Raw genomic sequence first — 20,218 nt, forward strand, 5'->3', positions numbered from 1 at the left:
TGAATGCTTGTGATTTCATATGTATTGTGCTATTGAGGACTAAGACATTTTTCACCCCTTACAATCTTAACTGAACATTAATTATTTACAGGCTTCTGAGCCCTCTAAAATGTATAACATTTACCCCGAAACTAGCTATTTAAAAAAATATTGGCTTCTGCAGAAACTTTAGGGTTTGCCCATCAGGTCAGCAGTAGCTGAAGGAGCTGACTTCCCGTGAAATACTGAATCTGACGGAATCTGCTTCTAAATTCTAAAATTGCAAAATCCTAAATCAGAAGCCACTTATGACCCCACTGGAGTGAAAGTAGACATGTGCACACTACCCCCATTGCTTAAGGAAAAAAATCAACTCCAGTTAAAGTGACAAGAATCCATGTAGGCAGAATACTTGGGCCAGGCCCCAGATGTGTACAGCTATCCTTGTGGAAAGTGCCATGAAACGTTTAATAAGCTACTAGTCAAGCTGTCAGGTAAGCATTACCCAATCACAACACATGTATCACTATGCCATAGTGGGGCACTGGTTCATTAATGATTCAGAGGGGAACAGTGCTACCTACACAGTCATCAACACTACTTTCTGCAACATCTGCATTTTTCTCAGCTGTCTCATATATCTATATATATAGTGACCCAGCCCAACTCTTCTTGAGACAACTGGAAGTTTAACATGATAGTGTCCCAAGGTACCACTGAGTAGCTTGAAAAGTTACTTAGTTTTCTAAAAGAATTAGAAATGATTTTGAGATTTGAATGTATAGGAGTCCCAAGGGATGAAGTTTCAAACATGTAATTGCCTCTGTTTAAGAAGAGGGGGAAGTTTGGGGCACTGGTTACTTTAAAGACAAATATGAATGACATTTTGTAGCTAAAATTACGTTGAGTTTAAAGGCCCTTTAAAGGTGACTGACAAAGGTTACATTTGGAATTTTCAGCAGCAATGAACTCAGTTTCTTGCCCAGAAGCTTAACTAGTGACTGGAGCAGCGATCAATTAAAGTTGCAGTAGAACTCAGGGACTGGAAGCATTGGCCAAAAGAGATGGAGATAAGCAGTAGAGATTATTTTGAGTTGCAACAACCAAGATGAGAAATGAAAGCATGACTCAGTTTTAGCTCCCGATAGAGTCAGATTTAAGATTTGAAATATTAGGTTTTATTTGTTTGTGTGGCAACTGAACACCATCTGGCAAGCACTACTGAGAAGCAAAGGCATTACAGAAGACTCCTGTTCCTTATCGTTGACACAGACATAATGCAGGAAGAATTAACCTTGAGAGAACAATCACGAGACACATGACCAATTGCCAAAACCTAATAGAAATGCAGCTTTATCCATATTCAGCATCAGAAAGTTCTGGTGCAGCCAGTTAGAGCTGTTTGCCAAATTATGTCACGGCACCTCCCGTAAAGTGAGATCATAGAAAAATATCTACATTCCTTTAAGTTGAAACACACCCAAGATGTGCAGGTATGTCATAAACAGGCACCTCATCAGGTTAAAATCAATCCTATGGCGTGCTATCTACTCACCTGTAGTGCTTGCTTCTTTCAACTATACTTGCAGGATCAAGCCTGGTCTGTTTATACAGTTAGACCTAAGTTTTCAGAAGTGGCTATTAATGTCAGATGTCCAATTTGAGGCACTTGAAAGGGGTCTGACTTTCAGAAGTGACAGAAAGTGGGTGATCAGAAAATCAGGCTCCTGGAAAGTATCTCAAGTTGAGCACCCAAAAGCACTGGTCACTTCTGAAAATGTAGGCAGTCTGTCTAGGGGCCAAAATGCACCCTCAATCAGACTTCTGTATTAGGGTGAGGTGAAATTGCAACTGCACTGCCCCAGCCAGACCACCAAAAAGCATGGCCTACCTCATGAATGTACAATACCTCCTGGAATTCACCTGTTACTACAACATCCTGTAGCACTACCAGGGAGCAACCCTTGAATCCAGGCATGATTGTTACCAGCTCCTTTGTGAGGAGCATAAGGTGCAAAGTCTCCATTTGCCTTCCTTTTCATTCCTTGAGTAAAAGCCCATCCCAAGCTTGTGGGTCTGTGTTCACAAACAGGAGAAGTCAGTAGCAGAAGTAACCAGTCTTGTTTTTTAAAAAAAAAAAAAGGCATTTACACTAATTTTTCCAGGAACTTGACTCATGACTTAGGCATGCTGCAATGACAGTTGTGGTTACAGAGATAAATGAATCTATCATTCACAAATGAAGAGCTCTGTGTAAGCTTGAAAGTTTGTCTCTCTCACTAACAGAAGTTGGTCCAATGAAAAATATTACCTCACCCACCTTGTCTCATTCATAAATTAACCTCTGGAATTGTGTGTATAAAAAAGGATAGAATGTTTCCAAGACTAAGACAAAATAAAAACAAAGTGTGTAAAATACTGAAATGGACAGCTTTCTCTGCAATGTTTTGTTTTCTAAGGCTAGACATCCTCTGCCACAAAGTGACCAAGACCTGACAAGAATTCTGAAGGGATACTCCTTCAATTACCTCCCTGTATACACCACTCAAAATATTGACACTTTTTCCTATCATGCATTAGTGTTCATTTAGATGTTTTGAACAAGCCATATTTTTAACAAATAAATTATTTTTTTAAAAGATAGCAAAACTAAATATGGATGTGATGTTAGCTGAATATTATGCTGCCCTCTAAACAGGAAAATGTTAATGGTTTGTTTCAAATCTGCTTGTATTACATTATTGAAGTGTGACCTCTGCTTTCTTTTACTTTTTGTCGTTTCTTAAAATTAAGCAGAATAGCCGCAACATGTAACAATCTTTCTTTGGATTTTATTGTTTATATTACAGGTTTATACCGTTATGAAAATCTTCTGTTTTTTCACTCCACAATTTGGAGAGAGGCAGGTAAAAGGAAATACCAGTCCAGAGAATGAGTTTTCTTATTTTCACCATTCACCACAGAAACAATGAGGTTTTTTCTGCATTATTAAAAAGGGGAGATCTGTGAATGAAACAGATTAGCCATGGCAGAAAATAGTTGCAAATGGGAGGAACAGTTTTACGAACATCACATACTCTACACTATTGTACGTACAGCATGCAGCTTCCATAGGTGTTAATATCCCTACTGTTATTACTGCAACTTTCTATGCACTGAGATGGCTACGCCCCATCACTGAATACAACATGCTGATTCAGTCTCTCTTAGGTGCATTCCCTGTAATTAGCTTTACAGCTCCCTGATCTGTACTATTAATCAGCATTCTGAATTGTTCCTTTTACACTTCTTTTACCAGAAGTACAGAAACCTGCCTTGAACAGTAATTATAGACTTGGCAGCAATGTGCAAATGGTATATACTGCTTTAGTTTAATGCAGAAGGAATGAGTCTTCTTTAATGATACAGCAGTGTGAAACCCTGTGAGCCGAGTAAGGAGCTAATGACAAAAATCACCCAAAAGTTTGTTTGTATCATAGCAATGATGGCAACCTTCTCTTAAATGTTAAACTCTTATCTGAATGTCCATGCACCCTGAAACTCAACACTTATGTAACTTTCACTACAATATTGCAGCACTTAATTAAGCACACAGGTTGGTGGATAGGGCCATGAACTTGGAGTCAAGAGACCTGGAGGGGGAGGGGGATTGGCTCTGGTAATGACCTATCATGTGTCACTGGGGATCATTTAATCTCTCTGTGCCTCAGTTTCCCCAATTGTAATGTAGATATAATAATACTTGCCCCTCCTTTGTACAGTCCTTTCAGATCTACAGATAAAGGCTTGTCTTTACTAGACTTTTTTTTAAAAAAAGATCTTCTATCATTGCACTAGCAGCATTTTTACCACAAAAAAAAAAAAAAAAATTCTGTGGCACTTTAAAGACTAACATTTAATTTTAGCAGGCATAAGCTTTCGTGAGGCTCAGCTCACTTCATCAGATGCAGAGGTAGAAATGGGAAACATAGGATCATCATATGCATATACCCCTCTGGAACATTTTTACCACAGTACTATTTAGCCCTCCTTGGAGTAGGTCTAGATACCACAGTGGTAAAAACCAAGTGGCCACTTGAGTCCTGTCTATAGCAGCACTCCCATCATTGCTAGCATCAGTGGACCTGGACCAGCTGTAATGGAAAGGTGGGAGGTTTCCCTAAATGTTATAATGTAGACAAGACAGAAAACCACAATGGAAAAACTCTGATTAGGTTGTTATATTTAAAATTACCTTGTGACAAGAAGTTCAAGGTCTCCATCAAATTTTTTTAGGACATGAAAAAAATAAGGGAGCTCTTTAAACAATTGTAGGCAATTACATTAATCTGCTTGTTTGTTTACAAGACTACAGCACTTTTTTTTTTATAAAAGCAAAACAGGAGCAATAAATGGCAGACATGGATCTCAAGCCACTCAGTAGTAATGGTAAAACCTGTAAATCAAATCTGAGTGCTTCTGATCCCTGTATCAGTAGAAGTTGCTCTTACAAGTATACCCCATGCCAATGAACATATTGTAAGCCTTCTTTTTAAGTCTACTATACTCTGCAACATGTGCTGTAGCTGGTTTATTTTAGGTCTCTCCTTCTTACTCTAAAGCAATGTTCCAGCAACAGGGTGGTAAAAATGTCAGCACCCTGCCTAGGCTAGATAGCTAGCACTGTCATCATTGCTAGGCTGCATTAGTGACACAGTGGAATATTTCCTGAGGAAGTCTAGAGCAGATAGACACAGGTTCTGAGAGCAGCAGGGGAGAAAACACATCAGCTGTTTCAGGACACAAGGGACTCATGGATGTTAACTAGCTGGTGAGGTCACACCAGTTAATGTTCAAACAGCTGTGCACTTTATCCACTGAATCTTTTATTAGTCTCTCTCTCTCTCTCTCTCTCTCTCTCTCTGAATGATAAAAGCTGGCCAGGACGATTACCACAAATAAAAGCGGATGCACGAAGCTGACTTCAAACTCAAATAATCAGAACTACTCCTGGGATGCACCTTAACTCAATACAGGAAAAGATTTTTGTTTCCCTCTCCAGCAGAGCCCTTGATACTCAAAGCATGGCTCTAGTAGCTTAAGTACTGGAATACAAAGCAGGTATAGCAGGAAACTATGTCAGTGCTCTTTTACGTACTCATTTATCTGACACACGGGGTCTATTTCCCACCGGACTCTGGCTAAGTGGATTTCCCCAGCAGATCGGTTTGAAGTAGTGACCTTTTGCTGAACGTTTGAAATTACCCTTTCACACACACAACCTCCCTCCCTCCCAGACCCTTCTCCAAATGAAGCTGAACCCTCCGCACGTGGGCGATTGATATATTTGCTATCCTGGCTCTGTAAACTGAGCGCTCATCTTAAAATAGGTCACTGTGACAAACCAACCCCTGCGCCCAGTGCAACCATAAACCGTCCAGAGCAGGTTAGGCAGCTGCTTGACCGGTTGATGTGTCTAGTTGAGGACGGAGGCTCAGACTCCAGCCACTTCACCCTCCTCTAGCAGAGGAAGACACCCGTCCCCCCCGCACCGCCCTCTGAGTGACTGCCCAGCAAGCAAAGCAATGCACGCTGCGAAAGGGGCGAGCCACCCAGCGCGAGGATGGTGACTCCCGCGGCAGGCAGCAGCGGCGGCACTGCCTGCCGAACCCAGCGCTCTTTGTACCTCTGCCGGCTCTTGACAGCTCCACGCCGTGCAACACACGTGCCTTGCACTCCGGTTTCCCCTCCCCCCCCGCGCACGCGCGCGCGCTTTGCAAACGGCGCCGGCCCGCCCACACCCTGCTGGGCAAGGCGCTGTACAGAGAACGGCTTGCTCCGCCGTTTGCCCTCCGCACCTCCTTTCCCGGTGTGGGGGGTGAGCGCCGGGGATCGGCTCGCTCTCTGCCAGCGTGGCAAGCGCCTCTTCCCTTCCCACCCCAGCCGCTCTCGGCCCGCGGGGGCGGAGGGGACCGCGCGCGCGCGCTGCTCCCGAGCCACACGGGGTTAAAGCTGGGCGGGAGTCCACACGGCATCTGTGGCTGCGAGGAACAGCGGGCGCCGGGCACTGGCAACTTCTTGCACCGGTCAGCCGCCTCCCCGCTCCCGCCGCAGCCGCGCGGACGCCCCCAACCGCGGCTGGCCATTTGCCCCTCACACCCCACCCAGGCGCCGGTACAGCTTTAAATGCACTTGACTCACCTGCCTCCTCCCGGGCCGCCGCCGCTGCCGCTTTCCCTCGCCCGGCTCGCTCCCCCAGTCGCTGTTGACAGCTGGGCTTTGTTGTCTCCTCCCACCTCCCGGCGCCTCGCCAGCCGCTCCACCCCGAGAGCCACGTGAACCAGCCGGGCAAGCCCCCGGCGGCCGCTGGGCTCTGGAACGCTCCGGGGATGGGCGGCCCCGCCGCGGCAGGGAGGAGGCGAGCGGGAAGAATCGCCCAGCCCGCAGAGGAAGTGGGGAGAGGAGGAGTGTGCAGTGCGTGGCCGCCAGTGGCGGAGGAATGGCTTTGTCACAGCTGTGAGCAGCGGCCCTCTCCCCCCCCCCCCCCTTCCTTATCTCCAGGCCCATCCTCGGCGGCGGCGGAGCCCGGGCAGCCTGATGTTTTCTTCTCTCTAGCGCTGCCCCTGTGTTGCTGTGTTTCCAGGGCCTGTCCTGAAGGACAGCTACACGAAAACTTCTCAGCCGTAGCTGGCAGCTAGAAACCTAGGGAAAATATGCCCCCACCCCTACCACCTGCATAATATCGTGCCAGTGGATTGATATATTTTTATCAATAATCAAAGGAAAAACGGCCCTAAATAAACCGCTTGCCCACCCTTCTACACAGCGCTGCTGTATCACCTGTTCATTATTATTGATACATAGCACTAAACCTGAGCTTAAGTGCTTTACAGGGAGAAGACAAGGTCCATGACCCAAGGGTCTTTCAGTCTAGCTAAGATAATACAATCTAAGGACAGGTTCCTGTGAAGAGTGATGCACAAAAATCTAGTTCCTGCGTAGGTCAGGGAAGTTATTCTCTTCATCTTATGATTTTTATAGCAGGCCTATCTCCATAGTATCAAAGTGCTGTGGTGACTACACTGTACTTCTAGGCATGACTGTTTGTAGGATGTGTTATCTTTGCCTTATTTTGCCCTGAAGTTGCACACACCACAATAACCCATGATGTAACCTGTAGTTCATGTTGTACCATGGGCACAAGATAAGAACCCAAACAGCCTGTTCCCAAGAAATGAGGTTCCCTTATGAAGCTGTCAACACCCTGTCTTTAATAAATTGCTTCACAGATGGACCATTAGTGAAATTCTGCCCACATAGGCTCTAGCATTTTATGTAAGCTGGTTTAAGCTTTCATGTCTATATAAACGAAATTAAACATTGAGGATATGTAATCTCTTCTGTACCTTTCCCCCTGGTTTTCCTGTCTTTGTAAGGGCAACACACAACACCATGAACAAGGGTTTGAAGTAGGAACAAATAGTGATGAAATTAGTTATGTCCCAGTACCTGGTGGTTCCCCCTCGATGCCTTCTCTTTGATAATTGCTGACCTCTTTTTCCCTCAAAGTTCACTTTGTGCACTGAGTTATAGCTAGATTAAAAATTTCCTTCTAGTGAGATCCAGAAGAATATGGAATTATATCCTGAAGTTAGGGTAGCCCTATTGCTTGACTCATTTAAAACAAGACTGGATAAAGCACTAGAAATATTAGAGAGAATAATACAGTAGGGTATAGAACCGTCCTGTACAGACTGGAGGATGGACTGTCTGACCAAATTAGTCATATAATATCCAGCCAATATCTACATCTGTAATATTCAGTCACACTGGTTAAGCATGTTAGCTGCCTTTTTCTGCTGACATGATCCACAGTGAAATAATCAAGTGTTGACATTGAAATTGTTATACTTGGGTATCAGAGTTAATACTCCATTGCAATGAATGAGGGCAGTTCATACATCTTAGGGTTATTTTTTCAGGTTATTTGACTGCAAATTTAGGGTATGTTTACATGTGAAGCTGGGGGTGTAATTCCCACTTGAGGAGACATACTTGCACTAGCTCTGATTCCTTCTGCAAGAATGGAGCCCCCATTGGACAGAAGGTTCTGTCCCTTTGCTGGAGCAGAGAAGGCCCTGAATCAGTTTAAACCCAGCCTTTTAGATCAAAAACCTTTCTTTGTCTGTTGATCTGTGGAAATCCAAGATTGACCCACTATATATACGTCTCCCCAACATGTGGTACTTTTCAGGAGCTGTTTACAACCAAAGTGATTCACCTGAATTCTCCCTTACCTCCACCAGTTTTTGGTTCCTGGAGGAGCTGTGATAAACTTCCCCCCTTAGAGTTCCATACAAGTCCTGGCCCAAAATGATACATCAACTTGATATAATATGGTCACCAAGGAAAATGCATGGGATTTCAATATCTGTCACACCACCCGTATACTTGAAATCTCCTTCTTCAGCTGACTTGTTCCATGAGGTGATTCTGTGCTAATGACCACATGGCCTGCCCAACTCAGGTGTCCAACACTTGTATTACTTTGGGGGTATGACATTGTTTCAGTTTTGATATGGATATTGTAATGAGTATAAATAACCATATAATTCTGTGGGTAATTAACACTCTCAATTAACTATAAGAATGGCAAGACTGGCTCAGACCAATGGTCCATCTAGCTCAGCATCCTGTCTTCCAACGGGGGCTAATGCCAGGTGCTTCAGAGGGAATGAACAGAATAGGTAATCCTCACGTGATCCATCCCATCAGTCATTCCCAGTCTCTTGCAAACAGCAATCCCTGCCGATCCTAGCTAATAGCCATTGATGGACCTGTCCACCATGAATTTATCTAGTTCTTTTTGAACCCTGTTATAGTCTTGGCCTTCACAACATCCTCTGGCAAGGAGTTCCATAGTTTGACTGTGTGTTGTGTGAATAAATGCTTCCTTTTGTTTGTCTTAAACCTCCTGCCTATTAATTTCATTTGGTGATCCCTCATTTTTGTGTTATGAGAAGGAGTAAATAACACTTCCTTATTTACTTTCTCCACACCAGTCATGATTTTATAGATCTCTATCATATTGCCTCCTTAGCTGTCTCTTTTCCAAGCTGAAAAGTCCCACTCTTATTAATCTCTGCTCATATGGAAGCTTTTTCATACCCCCTAATAATTTTTGTTGCCCTTTTCAGTACCTTTTCCAATTCTAATAAATCTTTTTTGAGATGAGGCAACCAGATCTGCACTCCGTATTCAAGATGTGGGCATACCATGGATTTATAAAGAGGCAATACGATATTTTCTGTCATATTATCTCTCCCTTTCCTAATGATTCCCACCCGTGGGTTAGTTTTTTTGACTGCCACTGTTGCACATTGTGTGGATGTTTTCAGAGAAGTAGCTACGCCACCACCAAGATCTCCTTTTTGAGTTGTAACAGTTAATTTAGACTATCATTTTATATGTATAGTTGGGATTATGTTTTCCAATGTGCATTACTTTGCATTTATCAACACTGAATTCCATTTTGTTGCCTACTCACCTAGTTTTGTGAGAGACCCTTCTGTAACTCTTGATAATCTGCTTTGGACTTAACTATCCTTAGTAGTTTTGTATCATCTGAAATCCCCCATTATTATCGAGTTTTTTATTTTTATAGCCTCTCTAATCTCCTTGAGTATTTCACAGTCACTATCACCATCCTGAGCAGGTGGTCGGTAGTATATCCTTACTGCTATATTCTTATTATTCAAGCATGGAATTACTATCCATAGAGCTGCTATGGCACAGTTTGGTTCATTTAAGATTTTTATTTAATGTGACTCTATGCTTTCTTTCACATATAGTGCCACCCCCTCACCAGTATGACCTATTCTGTCCTGATATATTTTGTACCCTGGTACTACTGTGGCCCATTGATTATCCTTATTCCACCAAGTTTCTGTGATGACTATTATATCAATATCCTCCTTTAATATGAGGCACTCAAGTTCACCCATCGTAGTATTTAGACTTCTAGCATTTGTATACAAGCACTTTAAAAAACTGTCACTTTTTAGCTGTCTACGCTTATGTGATGCAAGTGAATGGGACTCTTTTTCATTTGACTGTTTCTCATCAGGTCCTACCCCTATTTTAGCTTCTTCCATCCTCTCCTCCTTATTGGGATATAGAGAATCTCCATTAATAGATCCTCCCCTAAGGGATGTCCAAACCATATCTTCCCCCGCACTGGGCGGCTTTCCCCCAGGCCTTAGTTAAAAATCTGCTCTATGACCTTTTTAATTTTACATGCCACCAGTCCGGTTTCATTTTGGTTTAGGTGGAGCCCCTCCTTCCTGTATAGGCTCCCTCTTTCTCAAAAGGTTCCCCAGTTCCTAACCCCCTCCCCTCCTTACGCTGTCGTCTCATCCACACATTCAGATCCTGCAGTTCTGCCTGTCTAACTGGCCCTGGGCGTGGAACTGGAAGCGTTTCAGAGAATGCTACTCTGTTTCTGTTCAGCAAGTGAGAGAAGCTTCCACCCTTTTGATGAACAAATCTCTAACTTGCTGAGCAGGAAAATGGCTAGTTAACTATGTTAGTGTGATTTGGCTGATGGCATTAGTCTTCGCCCTCCACCCCCCAAAAACAAAAACAAACAGTACAGCAATAGGAAAAAGTCTGTAACTGCCCAGCATGTCCTCAAACAGATTATACACACACACACACACACACACACACACACACACACACACACACACACACACACACACACACACACACAAACACACACACCACACACACACATCCTGATTCCGGGGATTGAACAGACTATAACTAGAGCTGGGAAAATATGGCACAAAATAACGGTTCAGTGAACATTAGTTTGAATTTTGTAGTGAATTTATTTTAACTGTGCTCATTCCCCTTTTGTATTCTTTCCAAGAATGTACTAGCCCATGAGTTGACTAGTAAGAATGTTCAGAAGGTTTTGCAGAAAGCAAAATCTAAATTTGTAAATAGAGGCGAGGGGAGCAGGGGAGTAGGAAACAACAGCAAATCCCAATTCAGGATAAGACGTATATACAGTCTTCGGCGGGCTACTCTTCCTTGTTACTCTTCATGGATTATTTTTTTTCTTTTATGATGACTTAACATTCTGGTTATCAAAGAAGAAATACAAATAAAAGAAAGCTAAAGGGACACATTACCAAGATGCCAGGTACAACGTTAAAAAAGGAGCATCCAAATAAATCTTTAACAAAACTGATATTTGAGATCACAGGTTCTTATTTTTTTTAAAGTCCATGAAAAACTGCCAGATTTATTCATGCTTTGTCTCCCCATATGCTAGTGACAATAATCATGTTCTCCTTATATGTCACCTCCTAAAAGAGTCTTATCTCAGTCTTATAGCATGTGATATTTATGTATGTGTTTTTCTATGGTACTCATCATGGAGGTATCTGAGTTTCCCAGCTACATCAGTGAGTTTATCCTCACAGCTTGCCTGTGAGATAGGGAGGCATCAAGGGTGACCTAGACAAATTGTTGAATTAAATTAAAGATTAAATTTAATAAAAGACAAGGGCAAAGTACTACACTTATGAAGGAAAAATCAAAATGGGGAATAACTGATTAGGCAGTAGTACTGCAGAAAAGGATCTGGGGGTTATAGTAGATCACAAAATGAATATGAATCAATGTGATGCAGTTGCAAAAGAGGCTAATATTCTGGGGTGTATTAAGATGAAGGTCATACGTAAGACAGGGGAGGTAATTGTTCCACGCTACTCACCACTGATGATGATGTCTCAGTTTTAGGCATCATACTTCAAGAAAGATGTGGACAACCTGGAGAGAGTCCAGAGGAAAGGAACAAAAATGATAAAATGGTGTAGAAAACATGACCTATGAGGAAAGGTTAAAAACCGGGCATGTTTAGTCTTGAGACAAGACGACTGAGGGGGGGACCTGATACCAGTCTTCAACTACATACGGACTGTTATAAGGAGGATAGTGATCAGTTGTTCTCTATGTCCTCTGTTGTCAGGACAAAAAGTAATCATCTTAATTTGCAGCAAGGGAGTTTTAGGTTATATATTAGGATATTTTGGATAACAGCCAAAACATATTACATTTATTGTGAGCTGGAATGTTAGAACCCTGTTCGCTCAAGGCCAGACTGAGCTAGTAGCAGCGGAGATAAGGAAGTTACAAATTTATTTTGTTGCCACACAAGAGACAATTAGCTGGGTACTGGAGAGCTCATATTTGAAAAATGTACTTTCCTGTATTCTGGACATTCCAGGGGACAAACAAATCAGAGAGATGCGATTGCTTTAGCAGTGGACAAGAGAACAGGTACTTCATGGACCAGGTGAAAACCGGTGTCTGAACAGAACCTCATAGCAAGGTTCACTACTTCCTACAGTAAATTATGCACACCCGTGATTTGCAGTTACACACCAATAGAAGAATCAGAAGAGGAAGTGGACAGTTTTTATCAACAGCTAGGTAGCATTGTAGACAAAATTCCTGATCGTGATAGGATTTTGACAATGAGAGATATGGATGCAAAGGTTGGTAGTGGACATGATAAGCAAATGAATAGTGTTGGATCACACAGAATGGGACAGCTAACAATAATGGGGAAAGGTTAAGAACTTGCTGTGAGATGCACAAAGTGATCAATAGTGGTAATTGGCTTCCCCACAAAGATATGCAAGAGGTTATGGTTTGACCATGTGGTGAGTTCCATAGAAACAAGATTGATCACATTATTGTCAGTAAAAGTTATAGATGGTCACTCTTGGATGTTAGAGTCTATAGAATCACCCACTGTAGCAAGAACTACTAATGGGAAAGATTAAGAATAAATTGAAGTCCAAAAAGAAGATGGGTACAAGTGGAGCCAAATTTGATCTTGATAAGTTAAAGGATAGCTCTGTGAGGGAGACATACAAGGTGATGTGTTGAGAGCATTTCAGGCCATTAAAATGCAATGATAAAGACATCCCACTACAAACTGAATGGCAAATATTCAAGGAACCAGTATAAAATACAGTTGAGGAAATTATTGGAAGATGTAAGTAAACAAGGAAAAGCTGGACAAACAATGAAACAAACAAAAACATTACTGGAAGAGTGTAAACAAGCCAAGACTGCTGGGAAAGCGAATAAAGTAAAAACACTGCGCAAAGCCATGAAGCAGTCACAAAGATTGGACAAGTAAAAGTTCTGGAAAGAACAGGTTCAACTAGAGGAGGTATCAAGAAAAAAAAAAGGTATGAAAATGATATGCTGTATATGGAAACACAATCAGGCCAACAATGCAAGCAGTGAAAAAGGATACCTGTGAACCGACAACAAATGCAGAAGTAGTGCTGGAAGTATGGAGAAATGATTTTGATAAAGTGCTGAACTCTACAGTTCATCCGGATGCACACATGCTAGATGCACAAGTCAGTTTGCAAGACAGAATGGATACCAACACTGAACCACCATCAGAAGAAGAAAGAGCAGTGAAGGGAGTTAAAAATGGGAAAGCTGCAGGAATAGACAACATAACAGCTGAGTTTCTGAAAACCGGAAGGACAAGTACTATCAAAAGCATTAGGAAGAATACATAAGAAGGTATGGGAGCAATTGGAGGTACCAGACTGGATAAAGGCAATAGTTGTACCAATCCTGAAGAAAGGAGATACCGCTGATATGAATATTTATAGAGGTACAGTATAAGCTTATTGTCAGTACTGGGGGAAAAAATCATGTTGAAAGTAATGGTTAACACAGTAAGGCCAGGTTTAGAGGAAGTAGTAGGCAAGGGCCAGAACAGCTTCAGACCAGGTACTGATCAGATATTCACACTCCAACAATTAATGGGGGGGAAAAGTGAGAATGGAGGATTAAAGATGTTTGCTATTTTCATCAACTTCATAAAGACATTTGATTCAGTTTGGAGGGAAACATCTGGAAAGTAGTAAAATCATAAGGAGTTGCAGATAAGAAAACTGCAATTATAATAGTTATGTAGGAAGACTCCTGTTATGCCATAAGAATTGGTGGGAAATTAAGCAACTGGTTCAATTCAAAGTTTGGTGTAAGAGAAGGGGGCAAGGAATCACCATAATTTTTCATCAGGTTGTTAAAATGGACATTAAGAAAGTTAGATGAGTTGGAGGACATGACATTGGATGACCTAGAGTTAAGCACCTTAGTTTATGCAGATGACAGAACAACTGGCAGACATGTTTGAATTAATGATAATACTCTTCACTACCTTGGAAAATGGGTGTAGTCGATTTGGACTTACATGGAAATGCCAAGAAGATAAAGTGGTTGCTTCTTGGAAAAGGGACAAGAGATCAAGTGTTGAAATACCGCACCGGTGAAGTTGTAGAACAAATAAAATCTTATGTGTACCTAGGAAGCTTGATCAGGTCTGATGGGTGCACCAAGGACAAGGCTAAAAGGAGATGTGCTTTAGCTGTAAGTGCTGCAAAGAAATTGATGAAATTACAGACTGATGAAAATATGTTTGGTGCCAAAGTGAAAATTTATCGAACCAGTGTACTAAGAATATTACTCTATGGTCTGGCAGCAGCTGCATTAAACAAAACAGTCATCAGAAGGCTGGAAGCAGTAAAATTGAGAGTTTTTCGGAAAATGGCAGGTGTAAAGTGGAATGATTTTAAGCCAAATGAAGAAGTTAGAAGGCAAGCAGGATGTGAAATCAGGGTATGGGATTGACTGTGTGATGAGTGTCCACCCCGCCTAAACCCTGAGCAGGTTAATGTGGATCAGGATGAGCTCATTAACCTTAGATGCTGCACCTGGAGGGGAACCAGGGTTTGGCAGGGCCTAATTGTGAAGCCAAGATGAGAAGATTATAAAGTCAATAAGTGAGATTAGGAAGGGACTGCAAGGAGGAGGTCTGCCATGACTTCTGAGAAGAAAAGGGAATTAGTCAGGGACAAGGTGGTGATCCAGGGGGAGAATAAGCCCTGGGGTTCTGCCCTGGACTAGGAAATTTGACAAGAGCCTGAGTGGGGTGAAGTAGCCACAGGGAGCAGAGGATGCTCCAGGGGTAAACCCAGAGGTAGGGTAGGAAGGGAGCCCAGGGAAACAGGATCATCATCTGAGACTGAGCAGACCTTGGTTGCTAGTCGTAGGGTCTCTGGTCTGGAACCCAAAGTAACTGGCAGGCCTGGGTTCCCCTACCAGCCACAGGCAAAGTGGCCCAGGATCTGGAGTTGAAACAGAAGACTGCTTGAGATGGCACATGGACAGCTTGTCTGGTGGGACTTTATTATCTCCTCCTTCCAGGGTAACATAGTGCAGTGGTTCTTAACCTTTCCAAACTACTGTACCCCTGAAGCCTGAGTCCCACCCCCACGGGGCTGAGGCATGTAACTTAGTTTCATGGCGCCCCTGTGGCTCCAGGCAATTGCCTTTCTTGCCACCCCCAATACCAGCTCTGCACTTGCGACCCCTCTTAAAACTGTCACAACCCCCAGGTTGAGAAACACTGATATAGTGACTTGGCTGGAGGGCTGAGTCATGAAGAGGGAGTGGGGCCACTACATGGTCAACCAAGAGAAGGGGGTGCTGGACCAGGGGAAAGCTAATTCCCATTCCCAGCCACAACAATGTACATCTGCAGCAAGTGAACACTTTACAGGGTGCAATCAAAAAGTTTATGGTGGTGGGGACATTGTAGAAGACAAACAGATGATGGAAAACCAAAGAAGATAATTCAAACACAAACAAGGTCTGCTCAGCCTAGACTGACCAATGACTAGATGGCAAGACATTATATGCAGGGGCATGACCAGGCTGGACAAGAATGAATGGTGATGCTGTACTGCTCCCCGTGTCTGTAAAGTTGCTTTGGGATGAGAAGAAGATTAGGAAAAACTTCCAAACTATAAGGATAGTTAAGTACCAGAATAGGCTGCCGAAGGAGATTGAGGAATCCTTGCAATGGAAGTTTTTAGGAACAGATAAGACAAAAGCCTGTCAGGGATGGTCTAGGTATATATGGTCCTGCCTCAGTGAAGGGGGGTGGCTTCTCAAGGTCCTTTCCAGCCCTACTTTTCTATGATTATCCTCATTTTGAAGAAGAGAAGCTGAGGCGCAGAGAGATAAAGGCCCAAGTTTTCAAAAATGTCTACTCATTTTGGATGCTTCAATTTGAGACACCTAGGTTTCTTAGCAAAAGAGGATGCTTTTGAAATGTCAGGCCTGTATGACTTGCCCATGGTCACACAGGAAGCCAGTAGCACAGCAAGAACAAGAATGCAGAGCTGCTCTGTTCCAATGAGTTGTCTTAACCACAAGGCAATCCTTCTGAATCCAGAAACACACACTTTGATTTCCTTCCTGGAGTAATATTTTATTTGTTCATTCTGCTAAGGTATCCAATTTCAGTTTAGGCATACAGACTAAAACCATATGCTCTTGTTTTTCTACTCCTTCATCTACTACTTAATTAATTGTAGGAGTTGGATGTAGTATTATTGTTATTCATTTACCATGCCCAAAAATGTGCTATGTGCAGAATGTCTGATCTAATTCCTATTAAAATCATTGAGTCCTTCCATTGACTTTAATAGGTATTGAACTGGACCTATAGTGGCAAAACTAAACTTTCCACAAAATATATAATGCCTAATTAAAGGTGAACAGCATAAAGAATTATTAAATTTCCCTCGACTTTAGCAATACCTGCTAAATGCCACCAATAGTCTGATTAAAAGCAGCATTCAATAGAGCTGGTTGGAAAATGTTATTTTTGTCCATGGGAAATTTTGATTCTTCATTAAGCTCTAAAACCAAAATGTTTTGAGACTACAATAAAGCACAAAAAGCAGTTTCCACAAAAATGAATTTAGTCAAAAATCCCTGTTTTTCCATCAGACAGTTTTGACAGAATGTTTTCAACCAACCCTAGCATTCAACATATTAGGGGCTTTAAAACTTGTTTCTTTTTTGGATTCCAGGAGTACCCCAGAGGCATGCACATCACTGCTTTCATGCTCCATCATGCTCTACAGGCAATTTGAAGTCAATGGGAGTTGAGAGTGCTCAGCTCCTAGAAAGATCAGGCTCTAAGCCAGTACATATCAAGTATAGTAGAACTTCAGAGATACGAATACCAGAGTTACAAACTGACTGGTCACACACCTCATTTGTAACCAAAAGCATGCAATCAGGCAGCAGCAAAGACCAAAAAAAAACCCCCAAAACCAGACATGCAAATACAGTACAGCACAGTACTACAGCTAAACATAAACTTTCCCTTTATTTTTTAGTAGCTTAAAAAAGATTTGACAAGGTAAGGAAACTATTTATGTGCTTGTTTCATTTAAATTAAGGTGGTTAAAAGCAGAATTTTTCTTCTGCATAGTAAAGTTTCAAAGCGGTATTAAGTCAGTGTTCAGTTATAAACTTTTGAAAGAACTACCATAACGTTTTGTTCAGAGTTGCAAACATTGTAACTCTGAGGTTTTGCTGTATGGAGTTTCAGTGTAACAAGCAGTCAAGCAGGAGAGGGTCACATAACTGCAGTCCCTTCTAATCATTTTTTTGTAAAATTTTAAATGTTTTTATGTTCAAATGAATATGAAATATTCAAGATTAGTTACAATAATATATATATATATTAAATAATAAACACCTTTAGTGGATGTGTAGCTCCTCCCATCACATGCCCTATGTGAGATACAGTATGTAAAATGACAATAGTATACCTCCTAGTATTGTGCACTGAAGTATAAATTGTTAGAGATTCACCTTTGCCTAAGGCTGGCTCAGGATGTATGTAGCTAATCATTGGAAATGTTCTACTGCAGCAAGGCAAGCTGAACTGCAACAATTCTGAAGGAATATTCTTTAGGATACAATATTGTGTTTTTACTGCTATCCTAGATACACTGGTACACTCTTTCTGCTCAACATCTGAAGGAACCAATTACTTTTAAGAATGCATTGAAAAAGGGATGCTATCAATAGGGTCAAATGTGACCTGGGGTGAAATATGACTTATCTTAAAATGATTTTCTAGAGAAGAATCTTTTCCAGATTCAAATATTCATCACATTGGTGACAAGAAATATGATTAATTCCCATCCCCCACCCCAAACAAACACCCCTCCTCTCCTGCACCCATATTGAAATAATATACACTGTGTGAGCTCTGAAGCACATGTACTGGTACTTTCCTGAATTGGAATGCTTTCTTGAATCAGGACCTAACTAAGCTTATTCCCAAAGTGATGCAGACATCTTGGATAATCTGTTTTGGTTCATTGTAGGTCGTGAAGATGAAAGGTTTGGGCAGACTCTTACTATGGGTAGCTAGTGCAGGTTATTGGAGTTTGTCTTCCCATTGGCACTTATCATGGCTTGAACTATCAGGGTTTGTCAACCCCAGTGGCCCGTTGTCAGGCTTCTGGCTGCTGCCTCACTAGCCATGAGATTTCTGGATCAGATCCTCATGATACAGATGGTGCATAACCAAGGAAAGAAACAAACAAAAAAAAACCAAAAAACACTCAGATTATTTCAGCTTCATTAGCAACAGAAGAAAAATATTTGTCAAAACAGAAATAGGTGAAGCAGGGAAAGAACTGCATTTTAAGCTTTCATGGAGGTTACAATTTTAAAAAAAGAAAGAAACATCTTTTTAAGGCCATGTAGACATCTCCACGAATGTGAGTGGATGCCTATCATGATGGTACCTGTCAGATGTGATGATGGGGAGCACATGTGGAAGGAGAGGCTCACTCATCCAGAGGCAGGGCAGGCACAGAACAGACATTCTCCATGGTATGCTCCTCTGAAGACCTGGTAGATATCTGATTAGGAGCAAATACTGTCCCAGCATTGGTAACCCTTGCTTGGAACTGCTACAGCTGAGCAGCCACAGGGAAGGCAGCAATGGGCAGATTAAATGTCTTTTAAAGGAAACGTGTTCTCCTTAGAGAGTCATTAGCTTGGGCAGCCTTGCAAACAGTCCTGATGTTTCACAAGTGTCCCAAGAGCCATGCAGATCATTGGACATCTGCTTGCGCAAGGGGCCAAAGGGGCCTGCATTATAACTGGGACAAAGCCTGCCTGTGATGGAATGAGGAGGAGGAAACTGAGTTGAAACTCATGGAGATAACTGCTCGTTACCTTGTTTTTCCCTCTCATGCAGGACAGTCTGGCTCAGAGGTTAAAATTCTTTAAAAAATAATTTTCTTTAAGATGATTTGTACTTCTCACTGACACTAATGTGGGAAAGAGCTATATTCTTTTTTCCACAGCCCTCAGTAATAGAAGCAATGAAATAACGGGGTAAGGCAAAAGGAACAGACCAAGCAATTGTCTAATCTGAAACACAATGTCAATTTTTCTCTCTGTTGTGATTCAGAAGTCATTTCAGATTTTCATACCAGCTGGGATCACTTCCATTCTCAAACAAATTAATTCACATGATGAGCATCACAGGTTAATGTGGTTCAGTCTATGGCATCTGACATAAAAATCCCTGAATTAGTAAGTACAGATAATGAAAGAACTCCTGTTTCAATATCTCAGAAGAAAGCCATGAAAAGTACATGAACTGTTTAGAAAGCTGCATCAGATCTTGTCTAAATGAATCAACAAGGAATAAAACTAATAGTGGTGGAAGAGTCTAGATATTAGGACTGAATATCACCAGTCAATAGAGCTTTTGAAAAAAAAAAAAAAAAACCCTCAAAAAACTAACATTGTTTGTCATGCTGCCATGTGTTTCTTTGTTCTCTAAGAGAATTAATTCTGTACGGCACCGTGAATGCACATTTGACTTCATCTCCTAACAGAAGGAGTAACAATAAGAGAATAAAAAATAATATTTTCCAATTAGATTGCAGATTTTGTGTAAGGAGTTCAAATCACAACCAGTCTGTTGATATTAAAGTTTGTTTTTATTAAACTTCAAGTTATTGACATGAATATGTATTTTCACTCATTACAGGGAGCAATAAGGAAACTAATAAATGACTAAGTCCTCTCTCATAGGACAATACAATTTACATCAGCAATACCCAGCTTCACACAGGACTTTCCATCCTGCAGTTAGAGTGTTAGGCAAGGAACACTTTCTAAAACAATAAAAGGGAAATGACATGCCCCTGAATAAAGACAATGACCTTTGAACCTAAAAAGCTGGGGAACCTATTTGAAATAAACATCAGTATGAATATCTTCCCAGTAACATAAGAAGTAAATCAAACGTTGGACT

General features: G+C 41.7%; 1 protein-coding gene and 1 long non-coding RNA gene across 6 annotated transcripts in view; both read right to left on the minus strand.

Annotated features, from left to right (window-relative positions):
* The window catches only part of MAPRE2 (microtubule associated protein RP/EB family member 2), a 127,720-nt gene extending 121,285 nt beyond the window's left edge, over window positions 1-6,435 (minus strand). For 3 of the 5 annotated variants that reach the window (XM_067553813.1, XM_067553815.1, XM_067553809.1), the window contains exon 1: window positions 6,160-6,220. The gene's annotated coding sequence lies outside the window, so the exon portion shown is untranslated. Of the gene's footprint in view, window positions 1-5,644; window positions 5,682-6,159 lie in introns of those variants that run through there. The other 2 variants (XM_067553816.1, XM_067553811.1) reach the window with 2 other exon arrangements.
* Window positions 6,436-10,849: 4,414 nt separating this feature from the next.
* LOC137156874 (uncharacterized) lies at window positions 10,850-18,826 on the minus strand. The gene is made up of 3 exons (XR_010920936.1): window positions 18,690-18,826; window positions 11,744-11,799; window positions 10,850-11,104 (listed from the first exon to the last, which is right to left on the minus strand). It is a non-coding gene; the product is annotated as an uncharacterized lncRNA (long non-coding RNA).
* Window positions 18,827-20,218: the final 1,392 nt, after the last annotated feature.

The sequence above is a fragment of the Emydura macquarii genome, unplaced genomic scaffold (genome assembly GCF_026122565.2).
Source record: "Emydura macquarii macquarii isolate MOO-44397 ecotype Brisbane River unplaced genomic scaffold, CSIRO-AGI_Emac_v2 contig_1477, whole genome shotgun sequence".
Lineage (NCBI taxonomy): Eukaryota > Metazoa > Chordata > Testudines > Chelidae > Emydura > Emydura macquarii.